Source organism: Rattus norvegicus, chromosome 1 (genome assembly GCF_036323735.1).
Source record: "Rattus norvegicus strain BN/NHsdMcwi chromosome 1, GRCr8, whole genome shotgun sequence".
In the NCBI taxonomy this organism is placed as follows: Eukaryota; Metazoa; Chordata; class Mammalia; order Rodentia; family Muridae; genus Rattus; species Rattus norvegicus.
Window position 1 is genome coordinate 65,775,181 of NC_086019.1, and position 16,237 is coordinate 65,791,417.

Consider the following 16,237-nt stretch of genomic DNA (forward strand, 5'->3'; position numbering starts at 1 on the left):
CATTTCGCTGGTTTTCTTCTGCCACAAAGGTTTGTTGGACTACTTACTACCATGAAAATTTGATGACACTTCAAAAGGCTTCATGTTAATGATACCAAACAGCACATAGGTGTAGACACAGGTCACAGTGCTGCTCTTTAAATTTGGTCTTCACATTCAGTGGGTGAGAGTATGACTTTGTGCCCCTCTCTCAGTATTTGTTTGTTTGTCTGGATTTGTTTTGTCTATCCATTTACCCCTGGGTTCTTAAAGCTTCCTTTGTATCTGCTTTTGTGTGGACATGCTTTGGAATTTAGTTTGGAACACTTAAAAGTATTCCATTGTAGTTTAATTCCCAGCCACATATTAGATTATCTCTTCACGTGTGTTCACTTTGCTTTTAAAACATCTATTCCCTGTTTGTTAAGCTACAAAATCACTTGAGTTCCCTCTCCCGACAGGCTGTGCATTGATTCTTTTATTTATCTGCTTACTCTTTATCATCTAATAAATTTTACTGAGATTCTATTTGCTAGGTCTTATGGGAAGCTCAGTTGGGAGTGTGTCATAGCATTAAGACAAGTAAAATACTTCTTAGCTTTCCTCCAACTTAGCAGAGAACACAGAGCCAACTTCTACCATGCGCAGAATCATGCTTTATTAAGCGTCAGTTCCCTAGTTTAAAAAGTGAAGCACCAGGTTTAGAGACACTTCCTGTATACGTTCACAGTGGCAGTGTATTCAGTCTCAAAGATGCAAGAAATTATGGCATTTTGTAGGAAAATGGACAAGCTAAAAACCATTATGTTAGGTGAAGTGAGATAGACTCAGAGATTCAAACACTCCATGCTTCTCTTGAATGTAGAATCTGGATTAAAAAGCAAACACACATGGAGATAGACTGGATTCTATTGATGAAGAGGAATGGATCAGAAGGAGGGGAAAGGGGACAGGAGAAAATACAGGGAGAGGTGAGTGTGATATCACAATGGATTGATTATTTTGCACAATTCATATATATTAAAAACATTTTAAAGACGTGAAGTACAACAGTTTGACAATGTATGCCTTTAAAATATTTCTAGATGTTTTTGAAGATTTTGTTTTTATTTTAAATTGCATGTATATGAATGTCTATGTGTGAGTTTCTGTATGTGGAGGCAAGTGGTGAGGTCAGAAGAGAGTGTTGGATCCCCTGGAGTTGGTAGTGGTGGGCTTTGGGTGCTGGGGACACAACTTAGACTTTCTGGAAGAGCAGCACAAGCCCTTAACTGCTGAGCCACCTGTCCAGCCCCCATTTTTTCTCATTGTAATTGAACTAGTATTTCCTGAGGGTCATGTTTACTTCCAGAGAACTAAATAACACAGTAAATTGTAGTTTTGTTATTACAAAGGAGAATGTCCTTTTACCTGTTCATTTTCAACTTACACATCGTAGTTCATTACCTTAGTTATTAGGAGAGCAGATAAATGTCTCCTCCAATGACTAAGGAATCAATGCTGTACCAGGCACAAGTTGAGCCCTGAATGGTCATGAAGGTGAGACCTCATCTATCACTAAAAGAAGCAGGCTGAGGACACAGCATCTTGTGCTTGCCTAGGCATCTAACGGCATAGAAGTCAGGGCAAGAAGCCAGATCCATAAAGGGAAAAATACCACCTTTATGGGAATAGTAAAATAGAATGACTCCTTGGAGCCCTGCTCCATTTCAAAATAAATATAGAAAATTTGTGCAGACTTAATTGCGTGCCTGTGTTCTACCCACTGCTGCTAACCTGTATCAAATTCTTTAAAAATATTTTTAATATGGTAAATATTTAATTGGAAAATTAGCATTTATATTTGAAAAACAATGTAGTGTGATGTATAGGAAGGTTTTGAAAAATGAAAATGAGCGCAGTATGACATTCAATAGCTCGGTTGGTTACAGTGTTATTAATGTCACTAGTCCTAGGTTTATGGGGTTACTTGGTTTACCGTTTTCCCTAAGAAAAGGAAAGCAACCAATAAATGGCCTGTGGAGTTTCAGTACTGTGTATATTTCTCTGGGCTCTGGGCAAGATGATGGATGAAAGTAAAGACTGTTGCATTAATTTACCAATGCAGTTACAAGAACAAAAATAAAGTGTTTATTTTATATTTAAAAATTATAATTATAGAGTTGAACAGATGACTCAGAGGGTAAAGGCACTTACCTCCAGGCACTATGACCTGAGTTCACTCTTTAGGACATACATTTTGAAAGGACAGAACTCACAGATTATCTCCTGATTTTATAGTTATTCCATGGTGTGTGTGTGTGTGTGTGTGTGTGTGTGTGTGTGCGTGCAAAAACACACAGTAAACAAGTGTACAATAATAAATTATAAAAATAAAAATATATGAGACTTACTTTCCTCTGCTGTAAGTTAGAAATAATGAGAATAATATTAACACAAATTTAATAGTTTTATTTATAGAGAAATAAAATAAATAATAACTTTTGAATTTTACCTTCATATCTGAACCTGCTTGATGCTCAGTCCTTATTTGACATTATTATAACAGGTAGTCTTTAAAGTCAAGCAGATCTGAATAATTCCAAGTTCTAGGGTAGAGAAACAGAAGTGGGTGCAACTGTAGTGATTTGTATAAAGTATATATGTAATGCAAGAATGTTTGGAGAAGTTCTTTCTATGATTAATATCTTGTGTACTGTGCTCCAAAGAGATTCTGAGCATGTCAGAGAATTTTTGCACTTTATTTTAAGACATATTGCATGTATTTGATCAAAGTTAAGAAAATATTGCCAGATGCATTACCTTACATAGGTGCTTTTAAATACTAGTTTAAATGTGATTCCTTGAAAGCCAAGCTTCATCTGCATTACATCTGTTTGACAAAAAACTCAGTCTTCCTTTTCTTTAAAAACTTTTAAGTTAGACTTATCCATTTCATTTTGTGTGTGAATGTCTTACATGCCTGCATGTATGTGCATCGTGTATGTGATCGGAACGTGCAGAGGTCAGATCCCCTGGGGCTGGAGTTACAGATTGTTGGGAAACATCATGTGGGTGCTGAGAATTGAACCCTGGTCCTCAAGTCACTTCTCTAGTTCCCACTGAAGGTTTTTACCTTAGTAAATGACAGGAATGAGTTACTTGTTAGAAATGGCAGAGACCATATCTGCTTAGGAGCTCTCATGAGTTTATGTAAAAAATATAAAGCACAATTCTGAAAATGAAGCCCATTCTCTCATTTTTCTCTTCCTTCCTACCTTCCCTGCTCATCTTCCTCCCTTCCTTCTTTCCTCCTTCCCTCTATCTCTCCCTCCTTTTTACCTCCATGCCTCTATCACTCTCTCCCTATCTTCCTTCTTTCCTTTTTCCTCCCTCCCTCACTCTCTCCCTCCGTACCTCCCTCCCTCCGTCCTTCTCTTTCTCCCTCCCTCTATTCCTTTTTCTTTTCTTTCTACCTTCCTCCCTCCCACCCCCTTTCCTCCCCCTCTCCCTTCTTTGTCCCCCCTCTCTCCCCTTCCTTCCCTCTCTCTCTCCCTCCCTCCCTTCCTTCCCTGTATTTTCAATTGATATAACTATTCATATGCTACAGTATATTGGGATATTTTGAGCCATTGCACACTTTGTGGAACAATCAGATCCAAAGAACGAGCATACCCTCGCCTTAAATATATGTCATTTCTTTGTAGCAAGAGCATTGAAATCCTCTCTTTTGCTCTTTTGAAATGCATGTGTTTATTGATTTGACTCACCTTTGTCTGAGTTTCAGCGTTATCTAGTGCTCTTCATTCCTTCCCTACCCTGTTCCCAGTTTTCTGGCTTCTTTGTTGTTTTCTCCCTTTTCTTCCTCCTGCAGGGAAAAGGATGCTATGAAACCTCTCTCCAGAGACCTTCCATCTCAAATGACCATATGGGTGTCATGTATAATGCATGAGAGGTTGCATGAGCTGCAGAGGATTCAAAAGTGAAGCCTCTGAGGCTGGGCTCAGGAGGCATTCTCTAATAGTAATTAGAAAAGCAAACAGCAGCTCTCTATACTCCTAGTCATTTTATTGGTCTAATAGTGTCGGACAGTAATATAGAGCAGTAATGCAGCCTTCCCAACACAATTATTGTGCAAATGCACTTTTTCATTACTCACAGGTTCATTATCTGCAGATTCCTACTTAGGTTTGATGGAAATCTGAGGATACCTCTATAATTGCGGCTGCATCTCTGAGGTTTCAGGAGGAGACAAAATGATGTGAAGTGTAATTTGAAAGTTAATTTTTCAGTGTCCTATACGAGAAACCATCTGGGTAGAGGCAGGACAGGGACGTTGGCACAGCCTTTTGTCTCGTGGCAGCAGCTTTTGAGAGATAGCCTTTCTCGTCTTTTTCTTTTCCTTTGGTCCAGAAATAATATTTGGAAATTAGAGTTTGTGGACTTTTTTCATTAGAACATATGCATTTAAAATTTATCACCAGAGGTTTTTTTAATGGGAAGTAAATGTAAGACAATGTAGAAGTAATAACTGAGTACTGACTAGATAGAAAAAGCTTCTTATAAACTTAAAAGCAGTGAAACACAGCAGCCCTTCAGATGAATCATACCAGACTTCATTTTTTTATGTCTTTAAGGGCAGGCCGTCAGTTCTTTGGAGACCTTGCAAGGAGAAGTGTACTTCATTTGAAGAACTGGGCCTAAAAATTTGCTTAGATGAGTAGAGGTAAAACGGGCACTCAAAGTAGTCGTTAGGTGTTTTATATGTGAAGGTGTAGACATAATTACTTGATAAAATTTTGGGTCCCAAACATTTGTTATAATTATAGGAATATTTTACAAAAGACAGATCACTGAATGTTAAAGAATCAGTTTCTTTGAACTGGAAATTCAGATGTCACAAAATCGCAGAGTTTATTGATTTAATCTCATGTTGGTCCTAGTGGGAGAAGCCAGTGGTTCTCTTTATTTTACAAAGAAAGAAGTGAGGACACAGACCAGTGGGAAAGAATAGACTGTCTATTAATTATACTAGCAAATTTTGTTCTTTCTGCTAATCTAGTACTCTACTCTGTACTTCTCATTGAGATGCCTGCATCAGAAATGGCTGTCATGTGTAGTAGACCATTGGACTGCAGTGGCTGCACGTCTGTGATCCTCAAACTCTGGAGTTCAAGATCAGCCTGCATCACGCAGTGAGACCCTGGCACAAACAAACAAAGCAAAGCTCGGTCATAACAAAAGGTGATAGAAGAGAACACAGGAAAGCATTTTATTTAGTTGTGTGGAAAACTGGATTTAAGGTTAAAATGCTTTTAAGCTATAAAGCATAAGAAGATGGCTGATCATATTTTTATCACAATTAAGGATCAGTTTAGTGAAGGACATCACAGAAAAACGTAGTTAGCAGATACCACGATAGCAGAAGAAGGGAAGATGTAAAAACTGGACAGAAAACGCAATAGACATAGCAATGTGTCCAAAGCAGTTAAAAGTTAACAGAGAGGTGCCCACAGCCATTTCAAATGCTGGAAATGTGAACCATGAGACTGTCGATATCTTCCTGGAATGAGTGACTAAGGACAGCATTACCAGCTGTGGGACAGCGTTACTGGCATAAAGAGATTGGCTGTGTTACTGGTAGGACATAAAACTGATAAGCCATTCAGACGCGACACCAGGCTGACTTACTTAAAACACCCCCACTGCATCCATCCAAATTTCATTTATCTTTACTCATATGAGCATTTTAACTATATATGTATTGCAAAACATGCATGCCTAATGCCTGTGAAAGTCAGAAGAGGGAGTCCCATCCCCTGGAACTGGAGCTATGGATGGCTGTGCGTCACTAGTGCTGGGACTGAAGCTAAGTCCTCTGTAGGGGCAAGTGCTCTTAACTGGTGCGCCATGCCTCCAGTCTTCTACTTATTAAGAGAAGTTCTTTTTCTTAATAAATAATCCAAAGAGAGTCTCATACAGATGCATTACAGGACAATGCTAGCATGCTCATGGCCACAGGAATTGTGGTGACGTGAGTTGAACCAACCACAACCAGCAGAGGAGAGAATATGATGGGTGGATGAATACGATATACCACTGGCTAGGGCAGTTATACTCATGCAGAAAATACAGACATATCTTTAAAACATGAATAGATAAATAGGAAATTATTATAATAAGATAAGAATCTGAGTATTGTACTTAAAACTATAACCTAAATACAAATGCACTGTACATATATATATATATATATATATATATATATATATATACTGTTTGAGTTCACTTATTCTACAAACCCCCATATTTTATGAAACAAAGGTCAGAATAGGATATCTGTCTAGCAAGTGAGGAGAGAAGACAGAAAGACACAGGAATACAAGGGACCAAGTAAGGGAGCCTTTTTTTTTTATTTTTAAGCAGTTCAGCATTAATAACTTGCCTTGAACCATGGAGCCTGATGAACCCAATGCTCTACCCCTGAGAGCCAAGGGAAAATGAAGCCCCTTCAGGAACCCCAGGGTCTTTTAGATCATGCGACAAATTTCATAAATATGTTTAAGTGACATTTTTCTATGTTCTAAGTATTTACCATTAGAATCCTACATGCGAGTATAGGAAACACCAGCAATGATTACAACCTGAGCTAACCAAGTATTCCACTTTATGGTAATGTTTCTGAAACACGTATTCTTAGGCAAAGCTTGCTTATAAAATGTCAAGCGTACATCTCTGAGGCTTTCTTACCTTGTGATTTACTGCTGTGCCTTGTCCTCATTTACAGACTGGCCATTTTTCAATTGCTGTACCTATCCTGCTTTTTTTTTTTCTTGCTCTAATTTGCAGTATGTACCATGCCAGAAGCCATTGCCTTTTTAATATCCTGTCATGATTATTAATATTATTTTTAGCTATTGTGGAATGGAACCATTTCTAACTCGCTTTCTATTCAGCAGAAGTGAGCCCTGACAGGTAACTGACACATTGGTGTTGTGTGGGCTCCTGAGCCAGCCACGGAGGATAGCTGGATAGGTCTTCCATCCAGAAGGGAAACAAGCAACTTTTGTCTGTGGTCACCATAAGGGAACTCTGAATGAATTTGAATACAATGTCTCACTATTTCCATTATACATCGCAACCTCAACTTATCTTGTTATCTAGTACAAACAGACCAACCTTCAACTGATTCACTGATACAGGATCTCTTACAGACATCGACAACTTAGAGTTAAAAGAAATAGCCCTTAATTTGTTCTAGTAGGCACTGTTAGAGGATTCAGGGGACATTTCATATGTATAGATAATGGACTTTCATCATGCTCACCTACAGTTCCACTTTCTTGTCCCATCCTCACTGAGCTTTAATTAAAGTTGTTTATATTAACATGGGCGGGAGGTTATTTATAAGAACAAGGGCATTCATAGGCCAGTGACCACTGCTGAAGAAAGTATCTTCCATCCCCAGAAGCAGCTATCATTAAATGTCAATAGCACCTCAGAACAATGATACCCCAAATTTGCACTCTTCAAAAGATTGTACCTGCCCTTGGGTCTGTGCAACTTCTCCTCTCCTCTCTTCTCTTCTCTTCTCTTCTCTTCTCTTCTCTTCTCTTCTCTTCTCTTCTCTTCTCTTCTCTTCTCTTCTCTTCTCTTCCCTTCCCTTCCCTTCCCTTCCCTTCCCTTCCCTTCCCTTCCCTTCCCTTCCCTCCCCTCCCCTCCTCTCCTCCCTTCCCCTCCTATCCCTTTCTCTTTGCTTCCTTCCCCTCTCCCCTCCCTTACTTTCCCCTCTCCTTTCTCTCTTCCTCCCCTGCCCTTCTCTTCCCCTCCTTTCTCTCATGCTTTCTAGTCCTTCCTTCCTTTATTCTTTTAACTTAAGTTTACTTTATTTTATGTGTATGGGTATTTTTCCTGTAAGTATAGCTAAATAGCATGTCCATACAGTGCCCATTAGGATTTCTGTGAAATACCCCATAGGCTACTTCCATTCAAAGTTTTTATTTTAAAATTGGCCTGTACAGTGGTAAGTTTTCACATGGCTTCCTCATGCACCCGTACGTTTGGTCAACACTCTTCTGCATCCTATCATTCTAACCTCAAGTATTGTCTTCATCTACATTCACACCCCAAGAAAGTTGAATGCAGCCTGCTCTCATGTGCCTTATGTGCTAATTATAATTTTGAATTTGTAAGTTTGTGTGTTTAATCATAGAGACCTGGAAACTAGAAAGGGCTGAGTAGTGGGGAAGTGAGAGAGAGGCCTTAAGAAAAAAAGAGTAGAACATAGGTGAATTTTCTATTTTTGAGTCAGGTTGTCCTTATACAGCCCAAGCTGGCCTGAAACTCACCATTCTCCCGTCCTGGCTCCCAAAAGCTGGGGATTACAGACATGTTCCTCCATGTTCATCTCAATTTCTCTATATTTTTTCAATGCAGAGATGATTTGAACAATAAAGAAAAATTGAACTCACTTTGACTGTTTTTGTTGATTTATTTCCTTGATCATTAATTTTACTTTATTTTATTTTCATGTTTTTAAAAAACATTTTCTCCTTCCATTTGCACATGCATTACTTTGCTAGACTTTTCTTTATTTGCAATTTCTACTTTAGTATTGCATACTGAAGTGTTTTACATCTTAGCAGGGAATTTCAAAACTCTTAGGTCTAGCATCCCCACTTGTATCTTGTTAAGCATTATTGTTAAAGTATTAGAATTTGCTCAGGGACAACAAGATGTGACAGGTTTTCTGTAGCTTGGTTCTAGTGTTGACTTTTACAACTTAAAGATTTTTCCAAGATGGGATATGGCAGTTTAGTTAGGTGAAGGTATTGTTGTCCTGCAAGTCCTCAGCAACATATAAAGACTGTCAGAAACAGTTAGTGAATTACACCTCGAGAAAAGTAATATCTAATCCATTAAAAAAAGTGCAAACTAGAAAAACAGCAAACATGAGAATGAGTTCATAATGTCTGGTTTTATAGTAAATTATGCAATGAGTACTAACATTCTAATATTTCCTTCTCATTGTTTCTGAAAGCAAAATTTTTATATCTTCACTATTTTAAGAATAGATAAATGTAGACCTTTACAATTTTATCTTATGAAAATGAGTAGCAGTATGGTGCTTACCAGAGCCATTGGTAGTTTAGAGTGAGATAAAATGGGAACAACTTTCTCTAAATGTCTCCTTCCCCTGGAGCAATCTATCTTTCATATTCTAGATTGGTTTCTATTCCAAGATTCTCAGCTTCACACACCTTACTATCATGGAATGCTGCAAGGCCCATCCAAATTATCTGCGTTTCTATGGAGAGGTTGTGATGCTTGTTCATCAAAGAGGAGTCTGCAGCTATGATGGTTGCTACTTTGTTCCCATCTTTCTGAGATTACTGCTCTTCATATGGTTTGTCCAATTTTTCTGGTTACTTCATAAACAGTTACTGTTTTCATATCTTGGACAGAATTAAAAGTTAACTTCCTAGCATTCTAAACCTGTTATTGCATAAACACTTGCAACATTGCAGTCAGCAAGTCAAGTTTGATATTTCTTAAACCCTGCAGCAGGCACATCATCGAAGATCAGCATTTTGGTTGGGTAGACTCTAGCTGAGAACCAAGATTATCTCTTTAGATAATACTGAAGTTACCTCTAGGAGTTGTGTTTTATAAAGAACCATTTGTGCAATCCTTTAAAATATTCTCTACATTAAGGTATTGATAAATAAATTAAAAAGCTTTTAATGATTCAAGTTCTTGGTACAGCAGATTATTCTACAGTTGTTGGGTGATGTGAGCAAATGAAATAGGTTGGAAATTACAGAGACATCTGTGCAGAGAAATGCTGACTCAAGAAGATCATAGGTGTGTCTACCCTTAGAAAGCAGTTTTGCAGTCAAAGCAAAGCATTTGATTGTAATAATTCTTTGTTTGCTCTAATTGGTTTGCTTCAGAGTACAAATATCCAAGGATATGGTTTCAGGGTTTATGACAAAGTAAAATATCAATGGCAACCTTTTAACAGGATTTCAGCAGAGTAGAAGATCTCAGAAAACTCAACCTCCCTCTGTTGCTCTGATGACCACACTGGTATAATTTAAGTAGCACTAACCTGATTCAGTATTGGCTATGCTTATGTCTCAAAATATTCTTGTTTTGCCTTCTGCTGGACAGCAATTATTGACACAAGCGTTGTCTGGGATTCACTTGGTTGAAATCATAGGCTGGAGTTTGGAATCTCAGTTGGTAAATACAGTCACCTAACGAAAAGGACTGAGGAATGAGCAGACTTTCAGATGTAGCCTGGGACTTGGCACATATTTAATATTTTGTAAATGCAAAAACACAGCTGTCTACTTTCATTGTTTGCCTAATAAGAGACAGAAAACTATGAAAACTTAAAGTTCATGGATATTTGGCAGTTTATAAGGCTGCTTGATCCACAAGACCATTTTTTTTCCGCTTGGGATTGAATCCTGAGTCTATGTTTTATCAGTGGTGTGGCCTTACACATAGTACTTTTATTCCTTTTAAAATAAGTTGGATGCAACCTTGGAGAGTTGTGAGCATCGAATGAGATAATGGATAAGGGCACTTAGAAGAATGGTCACAGTTAGCATTTATTAGTTATTGTTCATGCTGTTATTGGCATTAGCTATGTTTAGGAAATGAATTTTTAACTTTTTTCACAATCAACCCCATAGTTGATATTTTTTTTTACAATTTGTAAAGTTTATAAAAGAATATATATGCTAATGCTTATAATAATGCTTCATAAATGATCTATCTATCTATCTATCTATCTATCTATCTATTAATACATGTATATCATTACCTATAATTTTCAAGGAAGATTTTGAAAGTCAGAAAGGAGAGTATTTTACTAATATATCTCAATGTATATAATATAGTATTTATCATGTAGTAGGTTCTCAGATATGTTATTGAACAGAAGTAAATTCTACCAGAATTAAATTGTTTTCACTCCTTTCCTCTGCCTTTATTTTCAAAGGAGACTACTAAAGAACCTTTATTGATAGGTTTGATACATCAAAGGCTATAATAAAAATAAAATAATAATAATAATATTCGGCTAAATCAATGTACTATTAAATGACTTAATGAATTAAACCTATCTCTGAACCCTCATCATAAAAGTCTCTCCTTATAGTATATGGCAATTATCACAGAGGTCCCCAACTCATCAGGGAACAGAAGACCATGGAGTGATCAGTTCTAAATGGTACATTTGTACTACTCATTTTGTCCCAAGTGTCAGGGAATTTTGTGGAAGAGGAGGCAGAAAGATGGGTAGAGCCAGAGGCAGTTGATACATCACAGGAAACAGTATTTCCTAGACAAAGCAGGACAAATGGACATTATGACATTTCACAATGATTGTGAAAACATGTACAAGACCTGCGTGAACTCCAGTGAGTTAAAAAAATAGTCTAAAAAAGGAAAACACAATATCCCACTGCTAGGTAAGTAAGGAGCCATTGACACTTGATACCCAGTGGAATTAGAGTCAATTTTCTTTAAAGATCTAAGCCCCTGATAGGTTGACTACACACCAACACAGATTGGACCTGACAAGAAAATAAGAAAATAAAAGTTATCTCAAAGTTAAGAGGAGGGTAAAGTGAGTGGTGAGGGGAGTAGCTGGGCTTCACATGTATGAAATTCTCAAACAACTAATAGAAATGTTGCAAAAATGGTAGCAAAAAAACGTCAGAAATGCTAGACATACAGTCAAATTTGGAACAAGAGAAAAACACTTTGCTCTTCTTATATGTTATAGATTTTTTGTTTTGATTTTAGAACACAGTTCTTTTTCATAATTCATTCTAAAATTGATTCACTTAATTTTTACTATCTTGACATTACCTGATAAATTTTGTGTCCACATATTTAAAACTACTGTCAGCTTGACTGCAGACAGGTCTGGAAGTTTGGAGGGCAGACAGAGGAGCTGGCCAATAATAGTCACTTAGGCAAAAGACATAATGAATTTCTAACAGCAGTAGCCTTGACAAAGAAAGAATGCCTACTCCTTCTTGAATAACTCAAGAGGCCATCTGCAACTCCTAGACCATTTGCCGACTGAACTCCTGGCCATCAGAAAGCTTGTGCTGTAACAGACCAGTAACCTTCCTGGAAGTTCAGGGAAAAGTTCTTGTGAATCTTCCTTTGATTAACAAGCAATTCAGCTAATAGCTCTCCAGTAAGACTCATGCTAATTAGGGTGAGGAGATGGTATCCTATCATAGATGTAAGCAATGTAAATGTTATATCATGATCAATCTTTAGAAGTTAAATCATTTGACATTGTACAAATAAAGCAATATGTTAGAGTCAGCATTAAGTATATCTTTTCACTTAAGTTGTTAATATGAGATTTTTTTAAGTTAATAAAAATTTTAATTAACAGTTTAGATAGTGTGTGTCTGTGTATGTGTGTGTGTGTGTGTGTGTGTGTGTGTGTGTGTGTGTGTGTGTGTGTAGACACATGTGTGCCATGCCAAGTATGCAGAGATCAAAGGTTAGCTCTCAGAAGTCAGTTCTCTTCTACCATTCGGGTGCTGGTGATGAAGCTTAGATTGTTAACCTTAGAGGCAACAGCCAGTACCCACTAAGCCATAGAGCTAGAACTAAACTGATAAACTCTTTCTCCTTTTTTGCTCTGTTTAAGAAATTTATTTGAAATTAACAGATAATATATTTTTTCCCAGATTGTACCAGCTTTCACCCTGAAGCTCTAAGGATTACTCTCTGTGAGCTTGGATACTGAAAATACATCTTAAGGATGGGATATACTCTGTAAAGAAAGCATTCTTAACCATTCTTTTCTTTCAAGTGACAAGTCAGAGAAAATATCATTGAATAAATTCTGTAGTTACTCTTAAGTTAGTCATACATGATATTTTTATATGGCTTTTGGAAAATGGTCAAATTTCTTTTCACCATAGCAACTCATTTGTGATTAGACCCCAGGAATTTTAACTTTTCAATGATGTGGCTAGGCAAAAGGAGGTGAAACGTCATTCAGTGATTAATTGAACAATTTTAACGTATTGTAAGACAACCGTAGAAGTTGCAGAGGATGATAGAATTGGATTATGATATGTGATAATTTGTAAATCATCAGCCTATAGTGAATCATTCTTTTAACAATTCTGTTGTCAGACTTGAGCATCCATCAGATTCTGAAGCCTCAACTGAACTGTATCAACTTCTAGCACCCAGGGGACTGTCAATTAAATTTTAGTCATGCACTCTTGGATAATTACAAAGTAGGTAGATCACCTGGTACCCCCATATGTTCAGGGTCCCCTAGCTAAGAGATGGTGTCATTCTTTCTAATGAAGCTTGGGCTTTTTGCCCAATTGTCTAAAAATTAATTGTTTAGAAAACCTTTTATGATACTAGAGATATGGAAGTCCTTTGAAATCTTAACTGTGGCAGAGTTATTTTATAAAAGGATCAAGGCATTTGTATCACCCTGATTCTCTCATTATTAAAAAGAACATGGACATAATAGTTTTGGCTAAATGTAAAGGAAGTAAGTAGACAAGGATCTGTTACAATTTAATAGAACTGTAATTAACATTTGATTTCATTCACTTATGGAAGCATGCAAGTCACTTGCCTGATCTGAAGCTATTAGCTATTATCTGCCTGAATGAATCCATAGGCTTGACCTACAGAACATGAAGCATAGAGAGTAGAATCTTTTAAAAAGAATATTAGCAGCAAAACTTGTGTCTGCAGCCATAAGTAGGAATGCACTGCCACATAACTGGCTTATATGCCTTATGTCTTTCCTGTTTTTATTAGTTGATATAATTGTCCGTCAAGCTCTATTTTTAAAAGTAGGCGAAACTTCTTGACACTTTCTATGCCTCTGCCAAGATTTCCCATTCTGACATCCTTTTCTATAAATACTTTAACATGTTTGTAACAGCTGCTTTAAAGCCCCTGTCTGCTCATGAAAACAGCTAGACCATTTGGAGGGTGCTTTCATAAATGGTCCTTTCCCTCTCTTGTGGATTAGATTTCCAATGTCTAACATTGTTTCATTGTATTTTGGATATGATGAATGACAAAGTATATAGACTCTGTTTTATTCTTTCCTATAGGTTTTGAATTTCATTCTATTAGTTCATTGGTAGCACATGGATGATTGGTTTGAGGCTGGTTACATGCTAGGATAGAATCCTTACTACTAAGTAGAGTCCAAGGTGCGGACTTTCTGGTGTTTTCATGAGAAGTCTGAAGTCCTTCCACATTCCTCTACTGTGACTTGGTCACTGATGAAATTTCCACCATTTAACTATGCTTTCTTTATGGGTTGAATTATACATGCAGCCATTTAAAAGACAACGGTTGAAGACAACGGTTGAAGGGCAAAAGACACAGATTTTATTTTTCCTTTTTGTAGATTCTTTATTTTCAGAATTTTGCTAGCAGCTTAACTTATTTCTCATTATCCTGTTGTGGCTAGTGGTTTCTATCTGGTTCTATATCCCCGAACTCCATGAAAGGCTAGGGAATGTGCTGGAAGCAGGGCAGCAAATAAACCTGTTGCTAATCTCTTTTGCTCTCCTTCTTCAAGATTTTTGTCCTCTCCAGTGTATCCTTTCTTTTGTTCAGTAGATTCAAATTGCTTAGAAGTATTTTGCTCAAAGTTTATATTGGTAGGAGAGTTGGTTTGATATAAGTAAGCTATTCTGCAAGTAGCATCAGAAAAAATGTAAACTTTAAAAATTAAAATTACATAGGTATACATACTGCCACCCACGTAGTGCTTCTCTCTTCTTTTGGAACTAGATTGGTTAACATTTACTAATTGTGATGTGCCAGGTAGAGTCCTGGAACTTTATATTTATTGAATGATGTTCAAACATTTATGATAGAAAGTATAAATCATCCTAATGTGCCAGCTAGGCAACTCCAATCACTGCAGACATACAACGTAGTTATCTGTGCACAATCTAGTCCCCTCTTCCTCGGTCCCAGACTTTGCTAGTTGCTTATAATATACATGATTCTGTGTATACATATACACCACATGATTCTGTGCATACATATACACACATAGTTTAAATGAAAATTTTTCATCTGTGTTGACAATCCTTTCTCCAAGAGTCAAAGAACATCAAACAAACAAACAAACAAACAAACAAAACAACCCAATACCAAATACAAGATTCCTTCCTTGGAGTTGTTGTCAGGGTTTCCCAAAGACTTCTAAACATAAAGCCTATTTCTATTGCCCTTGATTGACATCAAGAAGTAGAAGATAAGTCCCTGTTGCTGAAGATATCATGTACTTCATAAACTGAGGCCAGAGGCTTCTGAGCTGGAATTGACTTGAATGCCTTCTCATGAAGACTAGCATTCGTGGTATCAGAAGGTGTTGTATAAGGTTTCAAAGGAAGAAAGTAGTCAAAAATCCTATTCATCTGTGATGCATGTGAACAACTACAATGGCATAATAATCCTAAGTGTGCAGTAGAGGTGTGCATATGTGATTGCAGCCAACAACTCTTTATTGGAGTCATGAGCCACTTAACAATAGGAAAAACTATGCCTGGTTCTAGACATCTAGCCAACGACTCAGGGCTAGGGAAGTCATGGATCTCAGAGGAGAAGCTACAACCACAATGTTACTGAACAAGCATGATTTCTAGGCATGCTCTAAACATTTTTCCTTGCATCTATAAATAAGTGTAGTTCTTATCTAAGTAGTTCATCAAGAAAACTTCTCAATGCAACAGATGGAGACCTTTACAGAAATGCAATCAAAATTGAGAGTTGTAGAGCCCAGCTGCAATGGATACAAGAAAACACTACCACACCAAAGGCATAGCAGAAAAGGGGGTGGAAAAATTCCAAGAGCCACAGGGAGTTTGCAGTAGATTATGTTTTCTAGTAACATCAGAAGCTACACCCATGTAAAGTATCATTAGTATGGTTGCCTAAATGTGAACTGAACAAAGATGACAGCAAATAGATATGCCAACATAGACCAGGAAACTCCCAGGAGACCTCAGCCCTACACAAAAAGCTATAGGCAGCCAAGGAATGCTGAAAACTGGAAAAGTTTCCATGAGAAAACACCTTAACTGGTTATTCAATACCACATAGCCTGAATACATACCTACAAGTATACAGGCTGAACATGTTACATCTAGGAATATATATGTGTACTCATATATGCATGTAACAACAATTAATGATAAAAAGGCTATATATATACTTGAAAGGAAACAAGAGA